Consider the following 21,508-nt stretch of genomic DNA (forward strand, 5'->3'; position numbering starts at 1 on the left):
TCTTGCTCTGTATACATATTTGATTCAATTAAGTCCTCCTGATCCACCCTGCTGAATATTTGAAACGACTCGCGATTAATGCAGTCTCTGGCCTAATCACATCTACACGCTAATGAGGATCACAGGGTTTATGAAAGATTTTTGAGTGCAATTTGTGACGTCGTTTGTAAAAAAATACATTTTCTAGCAAGGTCTATTTGTGTTTCGGATATTTTGAGTGTCGAACTTCAACTGTCGAAAAAACTACAATTTTAAAATACTCTTTTTCGGCGTACTGATCGCAGATTTTAATGAAAGTTTGAACGGTGCTCATCTTTGTAACGTAACACTGCTCCACTTAACCCTTGGATGCACGAAGGCATAGACTAAAACGTTCGTTAGCGAATAAATTGGGAGCACTCTAAAGCAGCGCTAAGTTCGTCTGATGAAGCATCGCGCCGTCAATTATTTCAGCTGCCGTAATGATAAAATTAATAGCCGCACCCGCCGGGATGTATTTCACAGATAACTTTATTATACCTAGCTGTATTGTTGCTAACTTAATGGATGATTTTATTTGTGGCTATCATTATTCCTACCTCTTAATATTTCATGTACAAAAATTCTTTGATAAGTATTCTTTTTCAAGTTTTTACACTTCTTATTCGCTTTGCACGTGCTGTGTTACTTAACGTCGCAAATCAATCTAATTACTGCTGTTATTCAGTGACGAGGCCTACCATTAACATCAACACTAATATTCCAGTAAATTATACCTTGTAAGCGTTCACGGCTCATTAAACCGTTGCGTGTGCCCACAAACACGCGTTTAAGGAATTAAAGCAGGTATTTTAATAAAATAATAACATAGGAAAAATGGATTTCCTAATTTATAAAGCCGCCATGAATTATTTACAATCAAGAAATTGTTTGACCGTAATCTAAAGCTAATGTATTCCATAAGACAACTGCAACAAAATTATGTGCATGTATGTGCACATTACACAATGATATCGCAAAAATAGGAATGCTTTTTCTGCAGTCAGTTATGATTAGAGGAAATCTATATTATGTAGTAAGTATTATATGTATTTTAATTTAGATAAAAGCGTTGAAACAATTTTTGTTTAGAAAAATTGTATGCTCAGATGTGAGCCAAGTTCCCACGCTGTGTTTGTTCCGTCAACTGGAAAAATTAAAATCTAAAGCGTTGCCAAGTTTTGGAGGATAAGGAATTTTTATTTGAAAAACTTTCGCGAAATATTTGCACTTGTCGACGTTTTAACTGAAGTTATTGTACTGTCGGACTTGTGTGTTATAGTTTCAAGTACCACTAGTGTATTATTTTATTTCCCAACCTTCCACAAAAATGGTTTACTTTTTAGACTGTTACCTATTTTTTATTTATCTCAATATAATGTTGTAATTGGTGCGAAAACAGTGTTACGAATGTACAATGATTGTTAATTCATATCGAAAGCCGTCAATGACAAATGTTGTGAAATAGATTTTCCGTGTTAACATTCAATCAATTTCAATTAACTGAAATAAAAATTGTAGCGAGCCCGGTGACCGAGTTGAATGATCTTTGTTACTGTCTGGCAAAGGAAACAATAAACTTTTTATCTTTGCTCTTCTTTTTCCTTTATTTGACTTTCATCGCGGGTTAGTCATTAAAGTTGCGTTCAGACATGCGGGAATCGTGCGTTTACGAATCGCGCGGTTTGAAACCGCAAAATTGTGATGCTATTCAGATACGCGCGGTTAGTATGCGATTTCGTGCGTGTTAGCGTCAGTTTCAAAATGGAGGTCGACGAAGAAGTGTGTTTACTGTGGCTGCTCCTTAAAAAAAAGAAAAGAAAAAGGCGGTATTGGGTGCATCCAATATTACGTGACCGACTAGTACATGGTCAGTTCAGTTCAGTCTAGGTCATGGTCAGTATTCTTTTTTTCCACCGTGTCTTCGCAATTTCCAAATATCTCCACCAACTCTTGCCAAGCTCGGTTCTTGATAATTTTATTTGAGTAATCATCACACTGAATGTCCCATATTGCAGGTCTCTTCTCTACCTCATCAATAAATAGTTCAGTGTCGAAACGATCCATGGCGAACTCACGAGCAGTGACGTGCTCACCGCGCGGTATCCGCAACGCAACTGAACGCGAAGTAAAGACTCCATAGTAATAGAAACGCGCGGGAGCAGCGCGATTCTATTTTCTGGCGGTTGGGTTGCGGTAACCGCGCGGCTTGATTAACCGCGCGGTTATGTCTGAACGATTACTAACTAACTCATATAAATAAGACCCGCGCGATTTCCATGCGATTCTATAATCGCGCGGTTCCCGCCGTGTCTGAACTAGCGCTAAAGGTTACCATTTTTGTTACTTCTATTGAACATTTACTTCATTAACAGTTTAGTTTTTCATTTACTTAGACACGAAGTTCGCGTATCAGAAAAATATTCACAATAATGTTATTTTAGCTGTTAAATTGGTAAATATTTCCTCCCAAAAGTTTCCAGCGTTCTTAAATTAGGTAGCAACCGCACAGCCCAAACGGTCAGTTGTAAAAATTTGCATACACCAAAACCTTTTTGCTTAATCACAAAGTACATTTGTATGCAGTCCGGAGCGCCCTTATCTGCGGGAACGGAACCTGTAATGCACTTGTCAGACTTGAATTATTGGCGGCACGTCTAATGGACTCGCCCGATATACTCAGATTTACTCCCTGTTTTGCCAACGATGGGAATGTCCACTACGTTCATTATTGAGGGGAATCAGTTGATTGGTTTTGGGAGTAGAGGAGATATGTGAAAGGTTTATGCCTGTTTCTGGTATTGGTTACAAAGTGAGGAATGACCACGAATACATCTTCACAAAACTCTATATGTGACATTGGAATTTCTCGTTTCGAGGGCGAAGTACATTATAACAATCACATTTTACTTTCACATTTAGAAAATCCGTACGAATAAGGATATTAGAAAGGAAGTCCACACGTCGAGCAGACAGGCAACCATTATTTTAACTGAACAAGGTTTAGAAACTAATTTGATGTCGAATCGTCGCCTCTGTTTCCGTTTAATCTCCCACAAATTGGCGAACAGTTCCTTCCTTGGAATATAAAGCTGTAGTATTTTCACATTTCCAGACTTTCAGGTAATATTCAATTCATGGCAGTTGCTGGTTATAAATAGGTATGTCGTATCATCCCTCCCGGGTGCCATGCGAGGCGTGCGGATGGTGCCCAGGGGGAGGAAACCATCCATTTGTGATTTAATAGCATTAAAATACGATTGCGGTAATTTTGTTTGATAGTTATCGCAAAATAATGTGCTCTTTTATTGTTTTTAGAGATTTTTATTAGCTTCACATTTCATATGGCATTTCAGTTTTGCATATGGTGAGAAAAACACTCTCGCAACGTGTGAACCATGACAAGCTCAAACATATTTATCGATCATCACCTCACCCTCGATGAAGTAGGGCACATAAACCCCTTTAGCCATAAAGCTTAAAGGCATAAACATCAAAAACGCCTGATTTTTGCCTTCGTGACGGCAACGCGTGAACGCTTCCATTTCGAGATTGACTCGTTAGCGCTCGATGGCCGGTCTTCTAGCCGAAAATAACCGAATATCCGCACTGAACACCTCTTGGCGATATGGAAATTGTGCTCTGGACTCATTCTGTCACGAGGCGAACGACTGTATACGACAGTAACAGACATTACATAGTAGGACAAATTCACTCACTTATAAAGAAACAGGTTGTAACTTACCTGTTTCTTACCTGTTTCTTTATAAGTGAGTGAATACGATTGTATTGAAATATTATACCTGCACTGATCGGTACCTACCCGTACAGGTTTGTCTGTACCAGAAACCTGTTTCTTTATGTAAGCACCCTAAGCTTGTCCAAAACTAGGTAATAAATAATGCAGGAAACAATAAATTAGGTTTATCAAAATTATAAATAAAAACCGCACAGGAAATTGAAACATAAATTAATCCTAACCCGTTCATTATCCGAATCGGCGGATATAATCCGCTGAATGGCTGTAACTTCACAATCGTGTAACATCAGTGATCCGGTGACCGGTGTCGGGTGTCCGGTGTCCGGCCAGCCGAGAGCACATTGAGCCTCCATTACACGTATATTGAACGAATTAGGATTTTAGATGCGATCACTCATATAATTTTGATTGGTAAATATCGGCTTCGAAGTCATCTTGTTTATTATCCTTGTAAAGTCAAAGTGATGTCGATTTACTTTTGATGTGAGAATCATATTTTTTCTTGTTAAGCAACAATTCGTGTTAAGCATGTTTTTCCTACTTGGGTGTCTATTACACTGAGACACCAATCCTTTGCTTATTTAGGTTATTTATTTGGCTGTAATTGTGTAAGGTTGTAAGTTGAAGCCTGTAAAGGTCAAGTGGCAATTGCCGACAGGCGTAGGCCGACAATAATGTCTTCCTTAAATAAATATACCGACTGTTTCAAGAGAATGCTTATTGAAATATGATCTATTGTCTATTAGAAAACATCTTTAAGACTGTATAGTGTATTCTTTATCGGCTTCCAAAAACTGTTGTTGTTGTTACAGCTTTTTTATCGTCCCACTGCTGGGCACAGGCCTCCTCTCACACGGAGAAGGATTGAGCATTAATCACCACGCTTGCTGAATGCGGGTTGGTGATTTCAGACTTTATAGTCCAGGTTTCCTCAAGATGTTTTCCTTCACATTTTATCAGCCATAGATGTCCAAGATATACATACTTAGAAAGTACCAAAAACACTGAATCTTTATCAAAAAATCAAATAAATTAATTTTTGCTTTAGCCGTTTATAGCAGCGAATTATTTTATTATCAAATCGTGATAATCAAAAGTTGTAACATGACAAGAAACTTTATCAATTTTCTTTTTACAGTAAAACAGAAAGCAAAACACTCGTATTTGTGTGCAGTCGTGTAAACAGCAAAGTTATTTCTATAGTAAATTCAAAACTATAAACCTCTATTTGCAGCTCTCAGGCTAATCGTAAAACTGAGTTCTGTGATGTTTTCTCCCGAGAGTGGACATGAATAGGAACTCGTTAACGTAATGGTTAAGTTTACACTTCATCGTAAAGATTTACTGTTCCCGGGACTTTGGCCGCGAGTGTAACGTGACGCTCATTGACAGTTCAATATCTTTGACAGAAGGTTGACACTGACCCTGTCAGGAACGAGTATTATTTCTGATAGTTTATGGTTTATGTGGATATGAAATCTGTCAATCATTGTTCAATCAAAATAAAAGGATCGGAAATGACTATCATGAAATTAAATATTTCCTATGCGTTCATTCATGGGAAATAATTGACACAAACTTTATCATACACAAACATAGAAACCTGCTCAAGCACACCTAAAGTGATATATCACTAAAGACAAACAGATTACCGTAATAATAAACCGCGACCACTAATTTACGAGCCTGTCATTACGCATTAATCACAGTGGTTAGTGTTTGTCACGAGCTCTCCCGATCACTCACGAAGGCAGCCGAACGTCGCAGCCTATAGCTCAGTGGAGCACGTAAATCAATTGTCCGGTTGATTCACGACTATGTACGGAGTTCGGATCACCGGACTGGACATGTAAACTGGCTGTATTATCTGTATTAGAACTGTCAGCGAAATTGTTATTTATTTGACGGCTGTTTGCGCTTCAATGCGCTTGCTTGGTTGCAGGTGTTGCTAAGTAGTAGATATTACGTAATAAGATATCCCATGACGACTTAGCTGTCTGTATTTTCCGTAAAAATATTTCCTATAATTTTCCGTAAGGGTCATAAAAAGGGCAAGAAAAAAACACAACTCAAATTATTCGTCTGTTAAAACATCAACCTCTTTAATGAAATAACTGTAATCCTTGCACGAAGTAAAGATAAACTGACGTTTATTAAAAGGTTCTTTTAATTACGAAGCCTCATCAATCAGACATGACCTAGCAATACAAATAGTACATTGGAGATCCAATCTTCTGGCCTACGAAAATAGGTTTATTTTTCTTCGAACTTATTTTTGTTCGATCCCGACGCGCGCTCCGCGACTGATTAAGTATCGAAAAGCCACCGGTAACCGTCACTCACGCAATGAAATGTCACAGTAAATTAAACGGGGCTTTTACTTTTGGTCCATGTCAAAACAATCATTATTTGAATTTGTTTTTTCGGGAAACTGTACGAGAGTTGGAGTTGATATATAATAAAATGGAAAAGTAATGAAATAGTAAACTTTACATAAAATTGGATAAGGAGGTACTTAACACAAAGATAGCTTTTCAAAATATCCTTCATATCGACCGCTTTGTTGTTGATTTGACGAATTTGAAAAAAGTACCAGGTACTTTTAGTCATTAACATCAGTAAAATGAGCATTCTATTATTTTTAATTAATTCTAATTGTAGATGCGAAATGCCATTACAATAACATTTAATTAAGTTGACTGCGGTCTTTTCAATGTTATAATTAGATAATTACATTCGGTGGCCTAAAATTGTGGTTAACACAATTTGTCTAATAAAAGTTATTTTCAAGTTAGTTGTGACAGATAGATTTTAAATTCACTTTTTACTTTATCATTGTTTTGCGGCTTCTCATTTGAATTTGTATAAAATATGAATTTAGGCTCTTGTTGTTGAGTTTAATTGGTCACGTCAATTTCTAGTTGTTTTGTCAGATATTTGAAACCTATTATTGGAGATATAATTTCAAGACTTGTTGACAGAATTTTGGAGGAATAGCCAATTAACTATTGTACTTCATTCTCCCACATCTTTATCAGTATATTTAATTCATGACCCACCTACTTATGATGAATACCGAAAGCTCACCTACGATACACGAAAAAAAATCACTAAGTCATCACATAGCAGTATTAAACTACATACAAATGTGTACTCTATGAAGATTATTATCAACATGTTTACTGAATAAGTTAATAACAGACTTCATAATAAACTGTCGTTAGGTACAAACATGTAACATGAAGGAAAAAATGCTAAAGCCGGCTTTCCAAGAAGTCGAAATATATTCCAAGAATTGTTGGAAGTGGAATTCTTTTGATAATATGCTATTATGTCGTACTAATATCCTTTTAGTAGACATTATACTGTCATCTGAGAGTGAGACATACTGAGAACGACTCAAACGTAACTGTTAATACCTACCTACTGTGCTGGTTTTTCATCAGAAAGTTGATGTTAGTTGTTAGATAAAGTAGCAAGGTAATAGTACAAAATATTGCTACATTCCAATAAACTCCGGTACACCAAATATCCATAAGTATGTACCAAACAACAAATATCCTCCCGCAATAATTCAGAAATTATAGGTCCTCATTAATCACACGAAACCGAATACCAAATATTAATTAATGAACGTCCATTAAAAATATCAGGTGCATCTCGCAAATTATTTATTGAATCAACAAACAACGATAAGCCTGTTAATATGAATAAATCGGGATTGTTTACACGAGCTCCGCCGACAATCATTGCAATTCACAAAACATTTCCAATCAATTCCATGATGATTATTGTTATACTAGTTTGTATTCGTGCATCTACCGGTTTCAATGATCCAACAGAAGAAGATAGGACGGCTTAGGAATTTCTGATATCACAAATATTTTTTTCATCTATGTTAAGTATCTTAAAAATATTCAAAGCGAAACATCTTATTACGCTGTACCGCCTATTGAAAAAACGAGGAAGGAAAAATGAGAGTACATAACATTTTCTACGTAAATCCATCGAGAACTTCAAAAATCTTTAACGCCTTGGGAAAGCGCACTCAACAACTTGATTCTAATTAGAGAGTTTGTTAAGATACCTGCTTTTATAGCAGTAATATTGAAGCTGTTATTTGTAAACTTACAAAATATTGGAACAAAAAACATGCGAGTGTATTCTTTTTACTTTTCACGATACCCCGAGGCTTCTCTATATACCTGAAACCGCAGTAAACCCTGAAGCTATATCTACGAACAAAACAAGGACCAATCAGATCGTGTTTCAGCCGGCTGAAGAAGGCTGCATGATTTACCCGACGCAAATGAAGATGTGTTTCGATACAGATATTACCAACCCCATTCCCGAGCTCAGGCCGACTGTGATTGATAAGGGATGCTGGTATAAATTGTCTGTTAATAATTTATTATGGTCTGTTTAGCTATTGTTGTTGGTGAGCTCGTGGCTAAGTAACAGCCACACAAGTCGATTGATCGCAAGGTTCTTAATGCTTCGCTCGATCCGTGAATGGATGACAATCTTGCTATGACGAGTTCCTCTGTGTTTCAGAAGGCACGTGAGGGTTGACTGTATGGTGTGTGTGTTGAACATCTTTGGCAGTCATCAGAGGAAGTAGTTTTCTGAAATAATGTCGGTTATTGAGATTTAGATTTCTATGGTTAGTATACATGTGTGATTTGTAAACATTCATTTCAGCATTGTACTCGTACACAACGAGTACAATGCTGAAATTAAACGAAATAATTGAAAATTACTTGCCCTAAAATTTCAATTTGAAATCCTATTAACAAGGGTGCATAATTCCTAGAACAATTTCCAATTCATTACTTATATAACAATCTATTTGTTACTGACAAATTAAACTTAATGACATTATATTCTCAACTTATCAAAATATATCTATTGTACCAAGTAGACCAAGTTTGAGGCAAGAGACCAGATACAAAAAACACGCAGCAACAAAACACGCTCTCTAATTTTATAGGAAACCTAATGTTTTTATAGTTAGTTCTAAGACTATCAATACTAACTACATAATTATAATATTCTGTAAAGCTAAACATAGTGGTTACCCACAGCGCTAAGGTAGCCGCCGTGACCTTTATATTATAATTATAATATTCTGTAAAGCTAAACATAGTGGTTACCCACAGCGCTAAGGTAGCCGCCGTGACCTTTATATTATAATTATAATATTCTGTAAAGCTAAACATAGTGGTTACCCACAGCGCTAAGGTAGCCGCCGTGACCTTTATATTACGGTAACGTAGATGTATGTGCATGACATTATGATGCGTCAGTGTACGCGACAGCTGATGTGCCACAGAACGCGGTTGTTAATCATGTGCTGTTTACACATATGCTTGTCACAGCAGGACCTTGACTGAACATAGTTTTTATGTTAAATCTAGTTTAGGTGTCTAAATATTATTTTACTTAGGTACAAGCTTCGCACATGGCGGATTTTCCACTCGGTTCGTCAGTGTGAAAAGGCGGTTAAAGATAAGGAGTAGCTACGCTACTATGCTAGACTGATTTAAATAAATATTTCAGTGCTAGATAATACTGGCTTCGATTATTTACTCGTCAAATTCTTGAAACTTTGTAATTACTCGTTTCTTTGATGATGATATTGTATTACATACGTATAACTATAGCCAGTTTGTGAAGAGTAGTACCTTCCAGTAGCAATTTATTTGTGAGACGAGGGTGTGACGCCTGAAGGATACCTTTGTCGATGTTCATTTTGTGTTCGTTTTCTTTTAAACTAAACTATTGGGGATTATTTACAGTAGTTTTTATTCAGTCTACATACATAATAAAAGTGAAGCTGTAGTTTAGTAGCTGAAGTGTGTAGTAGGTAATGTGTTCCATCAAAATACATTAATTGCTAGACATACAATCTATGTATATAAATTTCCCTTCTCTGTGTGAGAGGAGGCTTGTGAAGTGGGGCGATTAAAAGGCTGTAACAGTAAATACGGAAAAATTATAGAATAAAAACGGATTATGATCGTTTAAAAATTTCTGATAACTCGTATTTAAGCAATACACAGTTTCAGTTTTTTTTTGATTTTCAATTACCACTTGAATTCTTTATTGTTTTTAGTAATAGTCGGTAATATGTATCAACATAAAAACAAATTGTCAAAAGCACACAAGCAACTACAGTCTGCAGATGACAGTTTCATAACCACTCCACATTGACACAGAACAAATAAAACTGTGTCTTTTTAAATGGTCGCGAGTGTAGGCAGGCTATAATTCCCTTACTTATCGTCCGCGACGAGGGTCGACACTTGACACACACCTCCGTTACCCCTCTATCTCGATGTGTCACTTTTACTACTATTCTACCGTAGAATTACTATCGAATAAGTTTTAGGCTTCGTTTTCTAGAATAAGGGTAACATTCGAAATAGTTTTTTCACTTAAGAACGCCATTTATCAAAGGGTTTAGGTGTCTTTAGGTGTTGTTGTGTTACGGTTGATATATGCCTTTTTTTGGATTATTCTGTACCAATGTGACCCTTAATTTTTTGGAGTCTAGGATACAGAATACTACAGTGCCTATAGCTACGGTACTTTTGTAACAACATTTCATATGGCTATTTTTGTTCTATTAAAGTGTCGGGTAAAATCAAAGACACGTGTTCGCGTTAACGGTCTACTTTATTGTGTCCTTTTCACACTAAAATGGTACACTAATAAAGTACATTACTTAGCTTAAACATACATGCACAGGAATATAATGAAATACTTACTTACTAGGGCTTACACATACTACACTATGACAAGGTCTTGGAATTCTCCGGAGTTGAAAAAGTAGTCTAGTCTATAATTATTGTAGAAGTGTTGGTCCTATTCCTAGCAATAGCTTCAATCTTAGTCTAGAAGATATAGGAGGTAGAAACGTGTCAGTTAAAATAGTATTTATCTTCATTAAATTCATTTATGTTGAACTTTTTTAATGCTTCTCTACCGACCGAACTGCATTGTTTCCATATAACCAAAAACACATTTGTATCGATTCCCACTGTATTACGTAAAAAACAATTATTGATTCTGTATGCATCTTATCTTTAATAGCTAACATTTGTTCATTGCGTTCAAGTAGGTGACGGATCTTAACGACAAATTATATCCTAGTAATAACTCCACTAACTCTATTAACACTTAGTTATATGCCTACCCATCAATATTTACCTAGCCTAAAAAAAAATATTGTATTAAGTTAAACATATTAGGAAAATGACTTCAATATCCCACTTAATCCCACACCACTTGAGTTCACAAAAACAGCAAAACGCTAAAAGACCGTACCAAGTCTGAGACGGTTGGGGTTCACGACAGTAATGAAACAAACTTCACTGGTACCTGTATTATTCATCTCATCCCCTTCACACGGTTACAGTAAAAATTTGATTAACCTCCTCGTCCTTTGTTTGTACTGAGATGAACGGGCTTAGAGGTTTTATTATGAAACTTTCAGCTTCAGAAGAATAGAGTCGAAGTATAACCAGTATGTTGATTTAAGGTTGAAAGGGAATAAGTTTGCATAAAACGTTCAAGCTAAAAAGTCAATTATGTAGTTGGGTATTTAGGTGCATTTTTACTAGAATAAGTTCTGAGAGAATAAATAATATTATATTATAGCTATAATATGAGTAGGTACATATCACTAAGTATCGATTTGAATATAAGTGGTACTTTTCACAATTATCTCCCAAAAAAGTAAATAAAAAAAGAAATTAATAGAACACCAAGCTCCACAACGGTTTTCTGCATTCCTCAATCGCAAGAAATATCCTTTAATTAGAGATTATTTTATGAAAATGTACTTGGATCCAATAAATGTTTTATTATGATCGTAGACACGATACGTACGTTAAGATAGTTGTTCCTTATTAGCAGGATGAAACAAAACAACAGCAGCTCGTTAATAAGCTTAGGTTAGACGTAACGAGCGGTGAGGACACGACACAGTCATGTGAAGTAGGTCTATTTTACGAAATATAATAAACAAAAAGATAAAATAAAGTATAAATCAGTCAGAACCACACAAACTTGCGACTTGTCTAGTGTTGCGGATGCACCATCCGCTTTCAGTAAGGCCAACTATCACATAATACAAAATTGGAAAAGTCCTATATTGTCAACGTTAATACCATATAGCCCATCTGAAGTATTTTTAACGAACTTAAAAAAGGAGGAGATTTCCTGTCAGTATTTTCTGAAGTCGGTTTATTTTTTTGTTCTTTTTTATTTTAATCTATTTTCCAAAATAATTAAATAAAATTTGAGTTTACCTGTGTACATATTGTACATACAAATAAAGCATTATCACTTTGCCTTCTGAATCTCCTAGCCTATTGTAAGTAGTGAAGCAATTCTTTACTAGCCCCGAGCCGCCCATAAATGTCGCGTGTAACGATAACAGTGCCTTCTTCATAACGATCTCTAAATGTACTGTAGCATTCGATTCTCGTTCTTTGTACTGAAGATAATTACCGTAAAGGATCGGTAGAATGCTGTGTTCCACAGCTTTGAAATATTGCAAAAGGACTTTTTCAAATCACAGAATGTTTCTTCTCTTGATGCAAACGGTGGCAGACAGAAAAATGAATCCATCTGTTCTTATCGTGTTTCTAAGGTCATCGTTAAGATAGAGCCTCATAAACAACCTATATGTTTGCCTAGAACCCACAGAACCCTTTATAAAATAATTTTGCTAACAATGTGGCATGATCTATGGAGCCCTACAATACCTGAGCCCCGATACGGAAGCTGCACAACAATAGGTGTCGGGTTACGGATGTCCTATTGTAGTCGGAGCTCACAGATATACGGCCGCCTCCCTCACTCCCATGAATTTGCGTGCAACGTCAGAAAAATGTTTTTACTTTCCTATTGAGTGTTTTTAACAGAATACAATAGGGCTTTCAGTATGATTTTTCGCTATTACAATGCTGTTATTTTTTACAAAGGTTATGTTTTTCAGAAGATATTTTTAACTTGGTTAAATTAAGATTATATTTGGATCGAGAAGAAAAAGTAATTCTTTTCCTTTTGAAGTTGCTCCTTGCAATTATTGTGCTATTCGTCTTCATTATCTACGCAATACACAACACGAACACGGAACATTCCCTACCTGTCTTCCGATAGTAAATAATTTAATTAGAACTCACGCCAGCAAATTCACTTGTCTGTACTAACGCTAAAACTAGCGTCAATTGTAACGTTTACGTACAATTACCGCATTAGATGTATGCCGTCGGTTTGATGCCTCACTCTCCTAGCTATTAGCTAACGGGCTGTGTGATTAAACCTTTCCGCTACCGGCGGGAGGTCGGTACCGCCACCGCCACCGCCACCGCCGTCGGTAAAAAAGCGAGGGTGAACTGTTAATTACTAGGCCTGAAGTGCGTTTTTGTGGAGTGTAGAAAGAGCAGTAGGTCAAGAGATCAATAGTGACGATGATGTTGAAAACAACAAAATAGTTTTTCTTAGATATTGCCATGTTTTTTCAGTAAAGTACAGTTTTATATAACTTAAGGAAATGTGTATAACGTAAATAATTAATGAGGTAAAAATTCTACGAAGAGAATTAATGTAAGCATCTTTTTCTGATAACTGTAATAAGAAGCTTTATTTATTCTTCACAACTAAACCGTATTACAAGTGAAAATATTTCGTTCAGTTATGATGGACTTAACCGTATTACTTCTCTGTTTCCCCTGCACTGTGGCAGCACCCGTGTTTACCTCATCCTCCGAGCCTTTTTCCCAATCATGTTGGGGTCGGCTTCCAGTCTAACCGGATTCAGCTGAGTACCAGTGCTTTACAAGAAGCGACTGCCTATCTGACCTCCTCAACCCAGTTACCCGGGCAACCCGATACCCCTTGGTTAGACTGGTGTCAGACTTACTGGCTTCTGACTACCCGTAACGACTGCCAAGTATGTTCAATGACAGCCGGGACCTACAGTTTAACGTGCCATCCGAAACACATCCAATGGTGTCTAAGATATACTTAGAAAGTACATACAGACTTAGAAAAGTTGCATTGGTACTTACCTGACCTGGGATCGAACCCGCGCCCTCATACTTGAGAGATTGGTCCTTTACCCACTAGGCCATCCCGTGTTTACCTACGGTTGGCAATAATAATTAACGTGTGACGTAAGCAGGGCCGCGGGGCAGGCGAGTATCACGGGTGCTGCAATTGAGGATATCATCAACGAGTTATGGCGTTCCAGGTTGAGTAATGACCGGAGTAATAGCTTCGTCGTGTATGATAGCAACATCTGGGTAGTGATACCTGTGTGGTCAGGGAATGTTATATGCGGAGCCTAAATTGGGTTTTACGCGATGTAGGGTATGGGGAAGTCTGGGTTTGGATTTTGCATCTGTTATTAAGTCAGATAAATAATGCGAGCTATAGACAATATACATAAGGAGTAGATAACAATATAGTCAGGTTTCTGTTAACAACTAGAAAAAAGCGTGAATTATTTAGAAGTAGGTAGGTAAGGAAAAATAAAGATAAGCTCATTACTATTAGTAACTTGACTGTAGCGCTTTCTTTTACGAAAAAGGCTAACGATATTATTATCTATCTAGACCAATAATTACCGATTTAGTTTTTCTCTTGTGTAGTAAGTATTGGGTGTTCGTTAAAAACAAAAAAAAAACGAATACGTGGTCTGAAAATAATAACTAAGAAACATTTAAGGACGGGCTCACATACATTACGTACGACGAAAGGAATTAAACATATAAACATTTTATTTACAGTGAAGCTTGCCGGAGGCAGCCACAGCAATGAATGGACCAAACATCAGGTGAGTTACCTATTTCTCTACATAAAGCATGCCTACACAATACGTTCACAACTTTCCTTCAAAAATAGTAACACCCTCAATTTTAAGCGCGTGCAGACCGCACCCAATCTATCAGTTCACTCGCTCACTAACGAAGCGTTCGTAGTGAACTCGAGCACATCTGTGCAGTTGTGAGTTCCGACCACTTAATGCAATCACATGTGCACTAAGCTTTATGTGAACTTCTGTGTTCTTCCCACTTCGAGTTTTTAAAAGTTCGTAAGTTTGAGAAACTGTAGTCTGGTTGCAAGATTATCTACTTGACTTGCTACAAAAATGGTTGGAAATCTCCGTTTTTAGGGGTAAAGTAGCTAAAGTAAATATTTGTTTATTTTTTAATCTACAAAATGTTAAATGACATAACTTTAATTTATACATATATAGTTATTTTTTTTAATATGAAAATATTTAATTTTCACGACGAATAGTCGTTTTTGTAACTAGAATGTACTTAGAATTTTAAAATATCATAATTACTCCCATGACATAAAAACTTTTTGATTAATTACGCATTTATAATGAGCTAACTCAGTGGTTCTTAACCTTTTTGGCTCCAGGGACCACTTTTGCAAAAATTGGCGTGCCAGGGACCACCAAGTTGGTTTACCTAAATTGGGGGTTCTCTAATAAAGAAAATAAGCACAATTTTATAATAAGTACTCATTTATATATTATTTAGCAAAAACACGAAAAGATAAAGATTTTAATTTAGTGTGATTTTTGAGACTGCATACTCTTCACCAACTTCAGAATTCTGGGTTCTGTGCTACTTAAAGCTAAGCGCATGTCGGCAGTGGCATCCAACCGATTTCGATGCTTGTTTTTTATGACCAGAAGCGTCGAAAACCCCTGCTCACATAGATACGTCGATGAAAATAAAGTTAAGTAACGTAAAGCAATATCTCGAATCTTTGGAAAAGAAATTGCTTTTTGGCTGCAATAATCTTCAAGAGTTATTCCTGATTCGAACGTATCTTTTAAGTTAGTGGCGTGTTGCATTTCAATCAATTCTTCTTGAATTTCATCAGAGACTTGGGAAACGTTGACAATAAAAGGATTCCGGATCAGTTTCTGAATACTTTTGTCCTCGCAGTCAGGAAAATAGCGATTGAATTCACTTTTTAAATTTGTCAAATGGAGCATCATGTTCTTCTGAATTTTTTCTTTAATATCTGCACATTGTCCGTCAATAATTTGGTTGAGCGTATCAAATGCAGAAAAGTTTTTCCTTTCGACCTTATTGATCCAAAGCTCGATTTTAGCAATAAACGCCCTGATTTTATCTTCATATGCAAATATGTTGCTCGTGCCTTGCAACTTCAAATTTCCTGATCCTTGGAGTTGAAGGTTTAATTTATTTATATGCGTAAAAAAGTCGACCAAATAAGCAAAACTTACCTTATATTCGGGCTCACAGAACTGATCTAGCAACTCTTTGTTTTCCTTGTTATTTAAGAATATTTGTACTTCCTCTCTTAGATCGTACAATCTCGATAGCATGTTTCCTTTCGAAAGCCAACGAACTTCTGTGTGGAAAAGCAGAGTTTCATGTTCAGCGTTCATGTCAGAACACAGCTGTTTGAATAGACGAGTATTGAGTGCGCTCTTTTTAATGAAGTTAACTACTTTTATAGCTGTTTTCAGAGCCATATTAAAACATTCCGGGAGCGTTTTAGCAGCCAATGCTTGACGATGAATAACGCAGTGCGTCGTAACTGCTGATGGATTTTTGTTCTTTACCAATGCTGCAAGACCAGAGCGAGAACCAAGCATAGCAGGAGCACCGTCAGTACAAAACCCGGCAAGCCTTTCCCACATAAGTCCATGTTTCTCCATATATTGACTTATTGCATTCATAACATCTGCACCTTGCGACGTCGTCTTAAGATCTTGAGAAAATAATAACTCTTCTTTAAACGTTTTATTGTCCTCCAAAAATCGAGCGAATACAAGTAATTGACAGCATTGGGAAATATCGGTAGACTCATCACATTGAAATGCAAAATAAGGGCTGTTTTTAATCTTGTCAATAACTTGGTCTTCAATATCAGTTGACATTTTTTGAATGCGCAACTTAACTGTGTCTAACTGTGTGTGTGTGTTAGAAAGCGGTATTTCACGAATTTTCTTTTGAGCTTCCGCGTCTAAAAGCTCTTCTGCAACTTTGAGCATACAGGGCTTTATCAAAGATTCGCCGATTGTGTGCGCTTTTTTCGATTTGGCAATCAATTTGGAAACTTCAAAAGAAACAGATAATGTTTTTTCAGATGCTGCATAACTTGTACCACTGGGACCAAGTTTCATTTTTTTGAAATTAGTGAGTTTGCCTTCAAAAAATTCTCGCGAACGGTCACAATACTTCGGATGCATGGACTTCAAATGACGTTCCAGCTTTGCCGGTTTTAAAGCGTCGTTAGAGAGAACAGTTGCACATAAAATGCATTGCGGTCTAATTTCGCCATTTATTTCTATTGAAGTAAAGCCAAGCTTAATATAATCGTCGTCATATTTTCTTTTTGGTGGCATTTTTCTGAAAACGAAGTTTTGGCACAGATTGGAGTATAGGTACATATTACTAAATATTAACTAATACGTAAGCATAGGTAAATAGGTACTTTAGTAAAGCTTTCGTCAAAGTCAAGGCGGTTTCTAACTATTTTTCGAGCACAAGTACCATACCCCTGGTACAACACCGTCGAGTGCTGATACATGCCTAAAATTGGATTCTGCGCGGCGATAAGCTTAATGTTCCGAGCCGTCATTAAGTTGGACCAGAACTATACCTACTTACACTCGAGATATGTCACACAATACACGACGACGAGCTACAAAACTCACAATAGGTACAGTGTTCGTATTAATTTATAAACGTAACGATTTCTGTTGTAAAAATCATAAAGTAAGTATTAATTTATTAAAGAAAAATTGCATTACTAGATAAGTACATTAAAATGTTTCTAAATACCCATAAATATTTCCTTACAATAGTCACATACAAACCAACACAAATCAGAATTGTCCATCAGTTTGTTAGTTAGATAGCTTTAAAAACCTAATAAATAAAAACATCACATAACTGGCCACGAAATAAAAATTTGTAACGCGCGCGGCGCGTGTGACTGTTGTGCGCCCTGAGTCGCGACTCGCGCCTGAGTCACGTGGGGCCGGCGGCGGCCCACCGAGCGGTAGGCATTTATCGCGCGCAAGTAAGTCGAGTGACAGAGGCCTGGTTTTAGTGATAATATGGACATATGAAAGATAAAATTGTATTGTTTTGACAAGCTTTTACTTGTAAGATCTATGGCCAGCTGTGGGAAAGACGGTTAAAGTAGGTAGGTATCTACGGCTCAATACATAGGTATCAAATGAGCCCAAATATGTTTATCGGGTGTTAAAATGGTGAAAATAAAACAGCTTTAGATTTCTACCAAATGACGACGATCCTAGACCGCCTCGGCTGCGCTCTGACTACTCGCAAATAATATTTAGTTTGGTTACTTACGAAATAATTAGGTATATCCTTATACCGTCGTAGATTAAGGATATTCGCTTTTTACTGTCGAACTTTAAATATTTTACCAAGAACTCAGTAGGTAATCCTCAATCGCTCAAGGCCACGTTATGACCCTACCGCTCATTACGACGTCGTCGTTACAAGTGACGATCGGCAACCCGCGCCGCTAAATCAAGGAACCGCCCGCCACCCCGCCCTCGTGCACCGCGTTTCGCCGTCGGACTCGTACCGCGCGCATGTTGCGTTGTTTGTTTCGACTCGCCTCATTATCTCACGTCACATATTTTTGGGATGGCTTCGCGGACCACTTGGGATGCCTCCAGGGACCACCAGTGGTCCGCGGACCACCGGTTAAGAACCACTGAGCTAACTGAACATTCATTTTAACAGAATTTACAAATATACTTATTCATTGATCCATTTCTTTTTGATCGGCGTTCACACTGGGTTTAACTCGATTTGACTCGGGCGCAGGAGTGGCGGCTAAGGCAATGTTTACATAAGTTATCTCGTAACATTATTACCCGGGAATGAGTGCGGAATTGTGACGTCACAGCCGGTACTCTCAACAGTAAGTGAGGAAACGTAATTCGATATTTTTATTGCGGAATTTCTTGGTCTTCAGTTGTTTTGGATGATTAATTATTTGTAGGTATGTGTTTGTGTTTGAGGTACCTATATTATGTTTTCATATTTCCCTTTCTAAATAATTTTGTGTTCAAAAGTAATTTTTTCGGTCTCTGGGACTTTTTAGTTTAGTTTGGAATATATTTTAGAATAAACAGTTGTATAAATCAAACCCTTGCCAAAACAAGGGATTTTTAGATTTTTGCACTCGCAAAATATAAGCGTAATTTATTATTGTCTTAATTCTACTAATTTATAATTGTAAAAGTTTTTATCCTTAAAACATAAAACGTTATTTTAGGAGAAAAACAAGTTGTAAGTAGAACGTAGGTAAAAACTAACATAAAAGCTGTAAAATATTGACGCTAAGCCGGAGCCAAGCCAGGTGTATACTTACAGTAATCACACACATAAGCAAACACCCGCAAGATTTACCCCAATCCTTTTTACGGATTCCGAAACCACAATATTGGTATAAATAAAGTACCAACATTACTTTCCCGCAAACATGAGAAAATAAAATACGCATATCAGCTTTCATACATCATCTGTGGAGCGTGTGTGTGTGAGTGTCGTGTGCATGTGTGCGTGCTGTCGGCAAGAATGTAATTTTGCTAGAATCTTTGAAGTTCGGAAGCTGGAAACGTAATCGCATATTGGTGTTACATAATATTTCGCTTGTATTAGTGAGAGTTAGTGAAAGTTTGCGGATTTTTGCTTTTTATTTTTATCTGTAAGTGGAAAAAAGATGCCTGTTTTGTAAGGATGTGCGTAGCAATTGAAAATAAGCTTATCGTAAACTTTTTTGTATTTTAATCGTATTAGTGTATGTAATTTTACTATTCTTCTGTATTTTTTACTAAACAATACTTAGATTTAAAAGATAATGTTACACATCACGTTATGTAACTCTAGCTAGGTAGGTAACATCTGATCCTACGCATCCTAGAATAACATAGAAGTCTGTAAAAGTAAAACTTCCCAAGTTGCGCAAGATTATCCCGTGAGCTGCTTAACTTGATGTTGTGCTTTCTAAGAAGCCACTGCGTAAGCCGCTGTTGTTCTATCTTAGCTTAGTTTACAAAACTACTAGGTAAAGCCTTCTGGAAAACGTAAGCATAGAAAGCTAAAACCTACCTCCTTAAATATGCAGAAAAAGTTTAGTAGAGTTAGGTTAATTTTTCACGCGAAATGCATCACGACCCTGCTATGGAATTTGATGAGTGCTTGAGAAGCCCTCTTGCAGTAAAAAATATGATAGAATGTGTGTTTCAGTGTGTCTCTCTGTATTTATGTGTGCAATAAAGAATAATAATAGAATTCACGGAGCTCGATATAAACTGCAATCTATCGTCACATGACGATAACGTGCTTCTGACGTGCGGTCTACCCTGGACAGGGCATTACTAATTCATGAAAGTATTCCAATAAAGAAAACTAATGATATCAGCAACCTCCAATCTTAATCTATATTAATATTATAAAGAGGTTTTGCTCATTAACTTAATATGTAGGTGGCAATTTAGTACAAAAATTCATTCACTAATAGTGTATTACATTATCCCTAAGTGCTATAGGCTATTTTTTATCCAGGGAATAAATATGGCTGCCAATGTAGAAAACTGTGAGAAAAGATATCAATATCGTGGAAAAATTATGAAAGATTTGTTTATGTTTTTTATTACTTTTTTGTTGCTATAGAAACCTAAGGCATAAATAAGATATATAAGTCTTGGTAATAGCGTCCCCTTGGTATTTAGTTATTAACGTAAACTTAACGACCATTAAACGTAAAACCATTAAATTAAACAACTTAAGCACAAAACTAAAACACGATTTCGATAATCCCCCACGTAACATAATAGTTACCATTACGATAAACATAATAATAATAAAGTTAGTTATGACAGGACTATTGCAGCCAATAAGCCTGATATAGTGGTGATAGATCGATTAGCGCGCCGCGCGATGATAGTCGATGTCACCGTCCCGCATGACGAGAACCTCGTGAAAGCTGAGAAAGAGAAACAAATAAAATATCTTGACTTAGCGCACGAGGTTGTCGCCATGTGGGATGTCGACACGGCTGTTACTGTGCCGATTGTCATTACGGCCAATGGTCTAATAGCCAAGAGCCTCGACCAACACCTCAGGAGGCTCTCGTTAGGCGGCTGGATCAAGGGATTGATTCAGAAGGCAGTACTCCTTGATACGGCGCGTATTGTGAGGAGGTTTCTGTCTCTGGGACCCTAACCACCGGTACCTTGGACCCTGTGCCCGATATTGGTGGCCATCTATTTTTTATATTTTTAAACGTTTTTTTTTTATAGGTAATCTAATATTTAAAAATATAAATGATATGTTGAAAGATAAATAAATGCACTACCATAAAGTTAGTTACACAAACATGTGTAAAGAAACTTAGTAAGGTACATAAAGAAAATATTATTGGCGCCCGCGCTGGGACCTACTCACGGCAATTTGAACAGAAACCGCCTTAACGAGCGATAAATTGCCTACGCACTAACCGTGACTATATGTACAAACGCAATATTTTGTATGTTCTAAGTTATGTTGTTTGTGGAACATTAAATTAGGTTATAGGCTCATTCATTAAGGATAAACAAAGCTGGTCTAGTAAGCCCCGAATGGGAAAGGTGAAGTTATCCAACGCTTTTGCTTTTATTTACACTGTTATAAC

At 36.8% G+C, this 21,508-nt stretch overlaps 1 protein-coding gene across 1 annotated transcript in view; it reads right to left on the reverse strand.

Moving 5' to 3' along the window:
- Positions 1–21,508, reverse strand: part of LOC124634834 (Down syndrome cell adhesion molecule-like protein Dscam2) — a 144,526-nt gene that overhangs the window by 56,643 nt on the left and 66,375 nt on the right. The gene's annotated exons all lie outside the window — the stretch shown is intronic.

This window comes from Helicoverpa zea, chromosome 1, assembly GCF_022581195.2.
Source record: "Helicoverpa zea isolate HzStark_Cry1AcR chromosome 1, ilHelZeax1.1, whole genome shotgun sequence".
In the NCBI taxonomy this organism is placed as follows: Eukaryota; Metazoa; Arthropoda; class Insecta; order Lepidoptera; family Noctuidae; genus Helicoverpa; species Helicoverpa zea.